At 38.0% G+C, this 11,680-nt stretch overlaps 1 long non-coding RNA gene across 2 annotated transcripts; it reads left to right on the forward strand.

The window, feature by feature from the left end:
* The first annotated feature begins 673 nt into the window (after positions 1-673).
* On the forward strand, positions 674-9,458 carry LOC114726953 (uncharacterized). Of its 2 annotated transcripts, none has more exons than XR_003738544.1 (3): positions 674-758; positions 8,749-8,811; positions 9,429-9,458. It is a non-coding gene; the product is annotated as an uncharacterized LOC114726953 (long non-coding RNA). The 2 variants fall into 2 exon arrangements; XR_003738543.1 differs by lacking the exon at positions 674-758 and adding an exon at positions 7,940-7,967.
* Positions 9,459-11,680: the final 2,222 nt, after the last annotated feature.

Below are 11,680 nucleotides of genomic sequence, written 5' to 3' on the forward strand. Positions count from 1 at the left end.
AGAGGGACAAACAGTCTCTTTCTGGCGAGATACATGGGTCCCTCACCTTTGACAAATTGGAGAACATATCAAGTGTTAAAGTCCCCCACAAGGCCAGAGAATGGAAAGTAGCAGACTGTGTTACGGCATCAGGTGCTTGGGACTGGCCTAAATTTAGGCACCTCCTTCTGCAGTATGTGAATAAGGCTATCGCTGGAGCGAGTGTCATGATGAACAATGGGCCGGACATCTTGGTATGGTGTTGGTCTTCTAATGGTGTTTTTACGATAAAGTCGGCTTACAATCATATTAGCAGCCAAAACATCTCGAGCACTAGTAAGGTCTGGAACCAGATTTGGAAGCTTAAGGTTCCCCAGAGATACTGCGCCTTCCTTTGGTTGTATGCTAATGACAGGATCCTGACTAATAGTGCTAGGTGGAAATGTAATATCCCAAAAAAAAAATAAAAAAAAAGAAATAATTGAAATATAGTATAATATAATATAATAATATTATAAAATTAAAAAAAAAGTCAAACTTTCCACCGAAATCGGTGGAAAGTTGGGGGAGGGGGCGGTGGAAAGTTGGGGGTTGGGTTGAAAAACCCCTCCCCCCAATAAATGTGCAGGGGGTGTTAAATACACCCCCAGCAATCCATTCTCCCCCCCCCACGGCAGACGGCAGGCGCAAGAAGGAGCGAGAGAGAGAGAGAGAGGAAGTGTGTGTGAGCGAGAGAAACATACCGGTGAAACAGAGGGCAAGCTTTGAAGATATTTTAGGTACATGAAATTATCTCTTTTCATCAAACTTTCTTCATAAATATTTCATATATATTTTATGCTTCATAATAGTAGTATTACCCTAGTGATTAGAGAAAATTTTGAGACTTATATATGATCTAAGTATTGAGTTTTGACAAAAGATGACTAGAGAAATTTAGAAGTAAATCAGTTGTTAATTTTAATCGGTTTAGATTTCTCTATTTGTTAGTTTTAGTATTTAAATTAATTTATTTAGTTGAAAATATGTTATTTATGGGATATACCATATTTTTTACCTATTAAATTTAAGTCAAATAATTTATTTGGATTGTTTGATATATTATTAAGATTCTAGTCGGTTTAGTTTTATTTATTGGATGACTGGAGGTTTTAAAATAATTATTGTAGCTAAAAAGTCTATTATTTATGGAAAAATATATATATATGGTAGTTGTACCATTAAAGTTTTGATTAGATTATTTAGTTATAAATATTTGAAGTATTATTGAAATTTTTGATAGTTTGATTTTGAGGTTTAAACTTAAAAAGAGTGTTTTTAGAATTTTAGAACATGATAATTTTATATTTGGAAATTATTGAAAATCCTTTTTATTAAGGTAAATAATTTGGAGGTGGTAAATAAATAATTTGGCTTGTTAGAAATTTTAAGTTGTTTCTAAAATACTTAATAATTTTTGAGTTATGAGAATTGCGGGAATTTAGAGTAAAAATTTAATTAAATTAGAAACTTAAATAATATAGAGAAGTTTAATTAATTAATTTATATTAATATGTGGTTATATTAATTGTGTAGATTAATTATTGGTTGAGCAAAGGATTGACCTTGTGGTAATCCTAAGTATTGCTTTGGCGAGAGGTAACCACTTTCCACTTGTTATATGTGCTAATATGTTGTTTGTGAGTATTTTGCTATTTTTAGAATAATATTTGATATTTGGAACTTGAGTAGATATGTTATATCTTTTGAGCTATGAAAATTGTCTTGTGGGATTTTTTGGAATTGTGATTGAAAAGTTTGGAAAAAGATATATGATTTATATCTTATGGATTATACTGAGAAAAGATTGAGACATTTTTATTATATGGTGAATGATTGGTTATTATTTGGATTTTGGATTGAGTCCTATCCTACCACGTGGTAAGGCCGCCATTGGTGCACATTGGTTGGCTTCTTCTTTCGTCCCCCATAGTGAGGGATAGGCCTTTGTGGCTTCTTATTCGTCCCCCAGAGTGAGGGATAGGCCCATATGTTTGATTGATCCCCCAGAGTGAGGGATGGACTTATGTGGCTTGTGTGTTGGCCCCCATAGTGAGGGTTTGGATGATTGAAATTATATTTCTATGGATATATCTATAGTTCTCGAGAATTTATAACTGTCCCACTTGACACCTCACGAGCACGTGTTAGTATGTATGATGAGTTGGAAAGTTGGTTACTGAGGCATTTGTCTCACCTTGTGGTTTAACATTTTCAGGCCATAGTTCAGGTGGTGGCCCATCAGGGAAGGCTCCGGAGGCATAGTGTGCTGTTATAGTTTGTATAGCCTCCTTGCTTTTGTTCTATGTGCTGACTTGTTATATATTGCCACATAGGGCTCATCTACTATCATGATGTAAAATAATACTTTTAATTACTACTATCTGGTATGATAGGGTCGTGAGGAGGCCCGAGACATTTTAGACTCTGCGTGTAACGCTCCTTTGAAAGTGTTGACTTTTGACTAATGGGCTCTATAGTTTATATTAAACTGATTTATCAGTTCGTATGGTTGAAAATATAAGTTTGGTTTGGGCTAATGGTTGAATAATATTTCTGGACTTTGGAAGTCCAAGGCCCAAGGTAACGATCGATGTGGCTCTTATTATAAGTTTATTTCTTTTAACCATGATAGCGATTTTAAAATTTTAAGGTTTCTTCTTTTCTATCATGGTTAATCATTCAAATAAATTGTTAGATTTAATCTAATATAGTTTTGAAAGAGCGGTTGTCACAATTTGGTATCAGAGCTAAAGATTCTGTGAAGTGGGTTGCATTACATTGCATTTAGTGGCAATATATAATAATCTCACATAACCTTCCCTGTTACTTTGTATCTGTGTTTGTCCTTACTTTGTGTTTCTTTTGGTGGGTTCCATCTTTAGGTGGGGAGGATGGTACGGACGTGATCCCGACAAACTGATCAAGGTGGGGATGAATCCACAAACCCACCTAATCAACCACCGAATCCTTTGCAGTTTAACCAGGAGACTTTACTGCAATAGTTAAGGGAAGTGGTAGTTACGGTGGTAGATGAGAGAGTACGAAAGATGGAGGAAGATTTGAGAGTCAAGAAAGCTGTGGAAGAGTTTGAAGGGAGTGGGCTTCCTGGACCATCTGTGGGAAATTCTGTCACCCACAGAGGATTCTATTAAAGGAACCAGAGAAGAGAGTAGTTCACAAAGGCGACCAGGAAAAGAAAGAAGAAGCGGTGAACCTTAAAAGCATATGGAAGGACATAGAGCGGCATCACCCAAAGACGTTTGATGGGGGTATGGATCCTGATAAAGCTGAGGCTTGGATAGATGACATGGAGACAATATTTATAGCTTGTGGCTGTAATACCTACCAAAAGGTAGAAGCATCGGTAGTTTTACTGAGGGACCGAGCTAAGAGGTGGTGGAGGAGCGTAAGCGGCATAGATGACTCGGGGATTACTTGGAACGAATTCAAACAGATGTTCTTTGATCACTACTTTCCCCCAGCCATGAGACAAGAAAAAGAAACAGCTTTTTATGCTCTTCGACAAGAGAACATGCATGAGGATGAGTTTATTGCCAAGTATATTGACCTTCCAAGCATGTTACCTATCTGCAGCATAATGATAACCCAGAGTGGATGGCCCGACAATTGATAGAACGGGCGAGGCCAGAGTTGAAGCAGCAAATGGCCTTATATGAGTTTAAGAGTTTCGAGGATGCCTGCACGAAACTCAAGATGACAGCTCACAGAACCTGAGAGGTAGAGGAGAGCTGACGTCGGGATAACCAGGGCAGATTCTCTGGTTTTATGAGGCCAATGGGAGGAATCAATAAAAAGAATAACTACAGTTATGGGAGCTCAGGTAACTCAAGCAGAGGCAAGAGCCAGAATCAGAAGAATTCAGCCCGTGGAGGCTTTATGCAAAGGAGACAGGCTCAGGGGAGCCGTATAGGGGGAGATCGAAGTGTCCACCATGAGCCTACCAGATCCACCCCAAGTGTTAGTGGTCCTTGCATGAGATGTGGGAGAAATCACCCAGGACAGTGTTGGGAATGCTACCGATGCCATAAGTTCGGACATAAAGCTCGCAATTGTCCAGAGATGCAGCAGCAAACTCCTAGTTTCAAATCCACGGTGCCAGGGAGAGTTTTTTTGCTTTGACTAGAGAGGAAGCTGGTATGTCTCCTAATCTGATTAGAGGTATGTCTCTCTTCAAGGACATGATATACCTGTGTTGTTTGATTCTGGTGCCACTCATTCTTTTATTGCTGCGGAATGTGCTCAAAAGTTTAAATTTCCAATGCATGATTTGTCTTACATGTTGAAAGTGTCAACTCCAGCGGGAGCCACTGTGTTAACCACACAGGCGTGTTTAAGTCTTGTGCTTAAATTTGAGAATCGTGAGTCTGTGATTGATTTGATTTGTCTACTCCTCAAGGGTATTGAGGTGATTATTGGTATGGATTGGCTATCAGCAAATAATGCCATTCTGGATTGCAAAAGGAAGATAGTAACTCTTCCTCTGTGCACTACGATAGTTGAGGCTATTAATGGTCGTTTGGGGTTGTCTGCTACTCAAGCAACTAAGTGTATTCAGAAGGGTTGTCAGGCGTATACTGTTTTCTTTTCTGTTCGTACGGATAAAGAAGTTGGTATAGAGCAAATCGAGGTAGTAAAGGAGTTTCCTGAGGTATTTCCTAAGGAAATATCCGGTTTACCTCCTGAAAGGGAAGTTGAATTCTCCATTGAGCTAGTACCAGGGACAGCTCCAATTTCTAAAGCACCGTACAGAATGTCACCTTCTGAATTGGCAGAGCTGAAAAAGCAAATCGAAGAGTTACTTGAAAAAGGATTTATTAGACCAAGTGTCTCCCCATGGGGATCACCAGTACTGTTTGTGAGAAAGAAGGATGGGAGCTTGAGATTGTGTATAGATTACAGGCAGTTGAACAAAGTGACTATCAAGAACAAATATCCTTTGCCTAGGATTGATGATTTGCTAGATCAGTTAATGGGGTCAGCGGTGTTTTCCAAGATTGACTTAAGGTCGGGATATCATCAATTAAGAGTTAGAGCAGAGGACATCCCGAAGACGGCCTTTCGTACTAGATACGGACATTATGAGTTTCTAATAATGCCTTTTGGTTTGACGAATGCTCCAGCGGTGTTTATGGACTATATGAACCGAATCTTTAGGCCGTATTTGGACAAGTTTATTGTGGTGTTTATAGATGATATCCTGATATACTCTAAGAATGAGGAAGAACACCGAGAGCATCTTTACATTGCATTGCGAATATTGAGGGATCATCAGTTATATGCTAAGTTGAGCAAGTGCGAGTTCTGGCTTAAAGAAGTGAAATTCTTAGGCCATGTAGTATCTGATGAGGGAGTAGTTGTTGATCCTAGCAAGGTCGATGCCGTATTGCAATGGCAAACACCAAAATCTGTGACGGAGGTAAGAAGTTTCGTGGGCTTAGCTGGGTATTATCGAAGATTCATCAAGGGATTTTCTCAGATCGCCATGCCTCTAACTAAGTTGACTAAGAAAGACCAACCGTTTATCTGGAGTGAAAAGTGTGAGGCAGCTTTCCAAGAACTGAAAGCTAAGTTGACTACGGCTCCAGTGTTGACTATTCCAGATCCTAGTAAACCGTACACCCTTTACACTGATGCTTCACTTAAGGGTTTAGGGTGTGTCCTGATGCAGGAAGGAAAGGTGATTGCATATGCATCTAGGCAATTAAGGCCACATGAGGAAAATTATCCTACACATGACCTGGAATTAGCGGCGGTGGTTTTTGCATTAAAGATCTAGAGGCACTACTTATATGGATCACAGTTTGAAGTCTTCAGCTATCACAAGAGCCTGAAGTATTTAATAGATCAGAAGGAATTGAATAATAGACAACGCCGGTGTATGGAATTCATCAAGGACTATGACTTTGAGCTTAAGTATCATCTTGGTAAAGCCAATGTGGTTGCAGACGCTTTGAGTAGAAAAACGGTGTATGTGTTTCACATCACATGAGTCTGGAGGAACACTACTGCTTAGAGAGATTGAGAGATCTCCAAGTGGTGCATGAGGCTCCAGCCACTCTACAATCAATTTTGGGTGATTATGAGTTCTTTCGAGACTTGAAGGCTGCACAGATGGATGATGAAAGGTTACTGAGCATCCGAGAGGAAGTGGAGACCCATGGTGTGCCTGATTATGAAATTGGTGAAGAAGGAATCCTGAGGTACAAGAAGAGGATTTGTGTTCCTAATAATGAGGAAATCAAAGGACTATTCTAGAAGAGGCGCATCGAAGTAATTACACGATACAGCTAGGGATAACCAAGATGTACCAAGACCTGAAAAAACTACTGGTGGCTAAAAATGAAGAGGGATGTCACGGATTTTGTAATGAAGTGTCTGACATGTCAAAAGGTCAAGATAGAAACCTCAGAGACCACCAGGACTATTAAAGAATCTCGATATTCCCCAATGGAAATGGGATAGCATTTCTATGGATTTCATTACTGGTATGCCAAGAACCCCGGCTGGCTATGATGCGATATGGGTAATTGTAGATAGATTGACTAAGTCAGCGCACTTCCTGCCTATCAAGAGTACTTACTCGTTAGAACGATTGACAAAGTTGTATATAGATGAGATTGTTCGACTTCATGGAGTACCGGAGTCTATCATTTCAGATAGGGACCCAAGGTTTACATCGAACTTCTGGCAGTCATTACATGAAGCCATGGGCACTAAGCTCAAGTTTAGTACTGCTTATCATCCTCAGACTGATGGACAGACTGAGAGGACGATTCAGACTCTCGAGGACATGTTGAGGGCTTGCGCTATAGAGCTAAAGGGTAGTTGGGACACTCACTTGTCATTAGCAGAGTTTGCCTATAACAACAGCTATCACGCTAGTATTCAGATGGCACCATATGAGGCTTTATATGGAGGAAATGTAGATCTCCACTTTGTTGGACTGAATTAAGTGAAAGAACAATTATTGGCCCAGATTTAGTGGACATCACAACCAGAAGATTGAGCTGATCAAGCAGAAGTTATTGATGGCCCAAACCAAAGTCGACAGAAGAGTTATGCAGACCGTCGGAGGAGACCTATAATTTGAAGTGGGTGATCATGTATTTCTGAAGGTTTCACCTGTTACTGGTGTTGGTAGATCTATCAAAGCCAAGAAGCTTACACCCCGATTTATGGGTCCTTATGAGATTTTGGAGCGGATTGGACCTGTTGCATATCGAATTGCGCTGCCGCCACATCTTCCAGTTTACATGACGTGTTCCACGTGTCACAATTGAAAAGTATCATCCCAATCCGTCTCATGTTATTAAACCCGAAGAGGTCGAGTTGCGAGATAATTTGACCTATCCAGCAGAACCAGAGCAGATTTTGGATGTTAAGGATAAACAATTGAGGAACAAAACTATCCGTCTTGTTAAGGTCTTTTGGAAGGACATGAGTCCCGGTGATGCTACTTGGGAGACAGAGGAACGGATGCGTTACGAGTACCCTTACCTGTTTTCTTAGTAAGCACTTTGAGTTACTTTTGTTTTTATTTCTTGTGTGTGGTTGTTTAAATTTTGGGGACAAAATTCTAATTAGGTGGGGAGAATTGTAATATCCAAAAAGAAAAAGAAATAATTGAAAATAATATAATATATATAATAATATATTTTATAATTTTAAAAAAAAAAAAAGTCAAACTTTCCACCGAAATCGGTGGAAAGTTGGGGGAGGGGGCGGTGGAAAGTTGGGGGTTGGGTTTGAAAAACCCCTCCCCCAATAAATGGTGCAGGGGTGTTAAATACACCCCCAGCAATCCATTCTCCCCCCCCCACGGCAGACGGCAGGCGCAAGAAGGAGCGAGAGAGGAGAGAGAGGAAGTGTGTGTGAGCGAGAGAAACATACCGGTGAACAGAGGGCAAGCTTTGAAGATATTTTAGGTACATGAAATTATCTCTTTTCATCAAACTTTCTTCATAAATATTTCATATATATTTTATGCTTCATAATAGTAGTATTACCCTAGTGATTAGAGAAAATTTTGAGACTTATATATGATCTAAGTATTGAGTTTTGACAAAAGATGACTAAGAAATTTAGAAGTAATCAGTTGTTAATTTTAATCGGTTTAGATTTCTCTATTTGTTAGTTTTTTAGTATTTAAATTAATTTATTTAGTTGAAAAATTGTTATTTATGGGTATACCATATTTTTTACCTATTAAATTTAAGTCAAATAATTTATTTGGATTGTTTGATATATTATTAAGATTTTAGTCGGTTTAGTTTTATTTATTGGTGACTGGAGGTTTTAAATAATTATTGTAGCTAAAAAGTCTATTATTTATGGAAAATATATATATGGTAGTTGTACCATTAAAGTTTTGATTAGATTATTTAGTTATAAATATTTGAAGTATTATTGAAATTTTTGATAGTTTGATTTTGAGGTTTAAACTTAAAAGAGTGTTTTTAGAATTTTAGAACATGATAATTTTATATTTGGAAATTATGAAAATCCTTTTTATTAAGGTAATAATTTGGAGGTGGTAAATAAATAATTTGGCTTGTTAGATTTTAAGTTGTTTCTAAAATACTTAATAATTTTTGAGTTATGAGAATTCGGGAATTTAGAGTAAAAATTTAATTAAATTAGAACTTAAATAATATAGAGAAGTTTAATTAATTATTTATATTATATGTGGTTATATTAATTGTGTAGATTAATTATTGGTTGAGCAAAGGATTGGCCTTGTGGTAATCCTAAGTATTGTTTTGGCGAGAGGTAACCACTTTCCACTTGTTATATGTGCTAATATGTTGTTTGTGAGTATTTTGCTATTTTTAGAATAATATTTGATATTTGGAACTTGAGTAGATATGTTATATCTTTTGAGCTATGAAAATGGTCTTGTGGGATTTTTTGGAATTGTGATTGAAAAGTTTGGAAAAAGATATATGATTTATATCTTATGGATTATACTGAGAAAAGATTGAGACATTTTTATTATATTGGTGATGATGGTTATTATTTGGATTTTGGATTGAGTCCTATCCTACCACGTGGTAAGGCCGCCATTGGTGCACATTGGTTGGCTTCTTCTTTCGTCCCCCATAGTGAGGGATAGGCCTTTGTGGCTTCTTATTCGTCCCCCAGAGTGAGGGATAGGCCCATATATTTGATTGATCCCCCAGAGTGAGGGATAGACTTATGTGGCTTGTGTGTTAGCTCCTATAGTGAGGGTTTGGATGATTGAAATTATATTTCTATGGATATATCTATAGTTCTCGAGAATTTATAACTGTCCCACTTGACACCTCACGAGCACGTGTTAGTATGTATGATGAGTTGGAAAGTTGGTTATGAGGCATTTGTCTCACCCCGTGGTTTAACATTTTCAGGCGATAGTTCAGGTGGTGGCCCATCAGGGAAGGCTCCGGAGGCATAGTGTGCTGTTATAGCTTGTATAGCCTCCCTGCTTTTGTTCTATGTGCTGACTTGTTATATATTGCCACATAGGGCTCATATACTATCATGATGTAAAATAATACTTTTAATTACTACTATGTGGTATGATAGGGTCGTGAAGAGGCCCGAGACATTTTAGACTCTACGTGTAACGCTCCTTTGAAAGTGTTAACTTTTGACTAATGGGCTCTATAGTTTATATTAAACTGATTTATCAGTTCGTATGGTTGAAAATATAAGTTTGGTTTGGGCTAATGGTTGAATGATATTTCTGGACTTTTTGGAAGTCAAGGCCCAAGGTAACAATCGATGTGGCTCTTATTATAAGTTTATTTCTTTTAACCATGATAGCGATTTTAAAATTTTAAGGTTTCTTCTTTTCTATCATGGTTAATCATTCAAATAAATTGTTAGATTTAATCTAAAATAGTTTTGAAAGAGACTAGGCTTTGTGAAGTATGTGGAAAAGAACAGGAGACTGTTGTACACTCGCTTCGGGACTGCCACCTCATGCACTCTCTATGGCGTGCTATCCTCCCTAGACACATGTGGAATGACTTTTTCCTACCGAGATCTCCCTTCGAATGGATCAGTTGGAACATCAGATTCACAGCAAGGATTGACAATGTCAAGTGAAGCTGGTGGTTCGCCGTGATTGTAGGAACATTTGGCTTGTCCGAAATGAGCGTGTGTTCCAAGGGAAGGTACCTCGTTAGGAAGAAATCCTTGCCTGCTCACGTGCATGCCTCGCTTGGGGACACCGGGATCTATTAAGGAACCAGGACTCTCCTAGCTGTATGAGCCGTTGGACGCCTCTACTCGAAGGCACGGTTAAAGTCAATACGGATGGCTCCTTTAACCCCACAACCGGAATGTGTACAAGTGGTGGACTAGCTCGCAACCATACTGGTGAGTTTATAAGAGGCTTCATGTTCAAAATGGCTACTGGCTTGTGCTACACAGCTGAAGCTTGGGGTATCTTGTGGGCTCTAAAGTTGGCCTGGGAATGGGGACTGACTAATGTTGTGGTGGAGAATGATTGCTACGAAGTCCTTCATGACATTGAAACGGAGCTATCCCCTGAACATCCAGAATTTGAGCTGCTCCTAGAGATTCAAAATATGCTGAAGAGATCATGGACTATCGACCTGGTACATTGCCTTCGTGATGCAAACATTGATGTCGATCGTATAGCTGCTGAAGCATATCAGCTGACGAACGACTTGGTGATTCTGTTTGAGCCTCCAGAGTTTATCCAGAATCGACTACTTGAGGATGCTTCGAACGTTGAGGGGGCTGCCTTGAGGGGGTAGTCTTTGTATTTTCCATTTATGTTCAAAAAAAAAAATAACGATTGGTCCGCGCTGCGATCCAATGCATGGAGGTCTATCCCTGCCCTGTGATTAGACTGAGTAGACCACCGTGAGGTCTACCCACTCATTTCCATCTCTGTTACTGGAATCTATCACTCTCTTAAAACTTGCATATAAGGGTTTTTATGAAAATGAGTTTACAGCGAACAAGATAAGTAAGAAAAACTTTCATCTCGACTTACGGGAAAAAATTTTTTAAGATATTTTTGTTGTCCAACACCTCTAAGATTGTTTTGATTCTCTAGTCAAGAGGTACATCAAACAATTTGTTTTATTGGAAAAAAAGTCATTATTTTTCTTGCTTTTCAAAAAAAGTCGTCAATTTCACAGCCTAGGTATGGATATTACTAATAGTATAATCAACACCATGGTAATTAAAGTGATTAATTTCCATAAAAAATATTGATAATATCTTGAATACAAATAAAATTTATCAGGTTACAAGACATTGTTTAGTAATAAACAAGACGATATGTTGCCCATTATAAAATCACATCTGATGAATCAGTCGCAGAGAGAAAACATAACCTATAAGTCAAAATTAACAAAACAAAATCGATAGGGTTAAGGTGTATTTATCTTTAAAATATTTTTTTCCAGCAATACTCAATGTATTAAACTAATGTGTGGTTCATGCAATGCCATAAAATATTGTTTTAGTAATACCTAGTATTCTAAAGTATTTTTGGTACAATATTTCCCTTAAAATTTTGTCTCAACGGCAATAAACGTTTTAAACTTATGGTATTGATGAATGTTATCGGAAAAAAAAATACTTTAGAGTACTAGATATATAAAGAAATTGCTAGAAA

Source organism: Neltuma alba, unplaced genomic scaffold (assembly GCF_004799145.2).
Source record: "Neltuma alba isolate B1F8T4 unplaced genomic scaffold, ASM479914v2 tig00012416_pilon, whole genome shotgun sequence".
NCBI classification, from domain to species: domain Eukaryota; kingdom Viridiplantae; phylum Streptophyta; class Magnoliopsida; order Fabales; family Fabaceae; genus Neltuma; species Neltuma alba.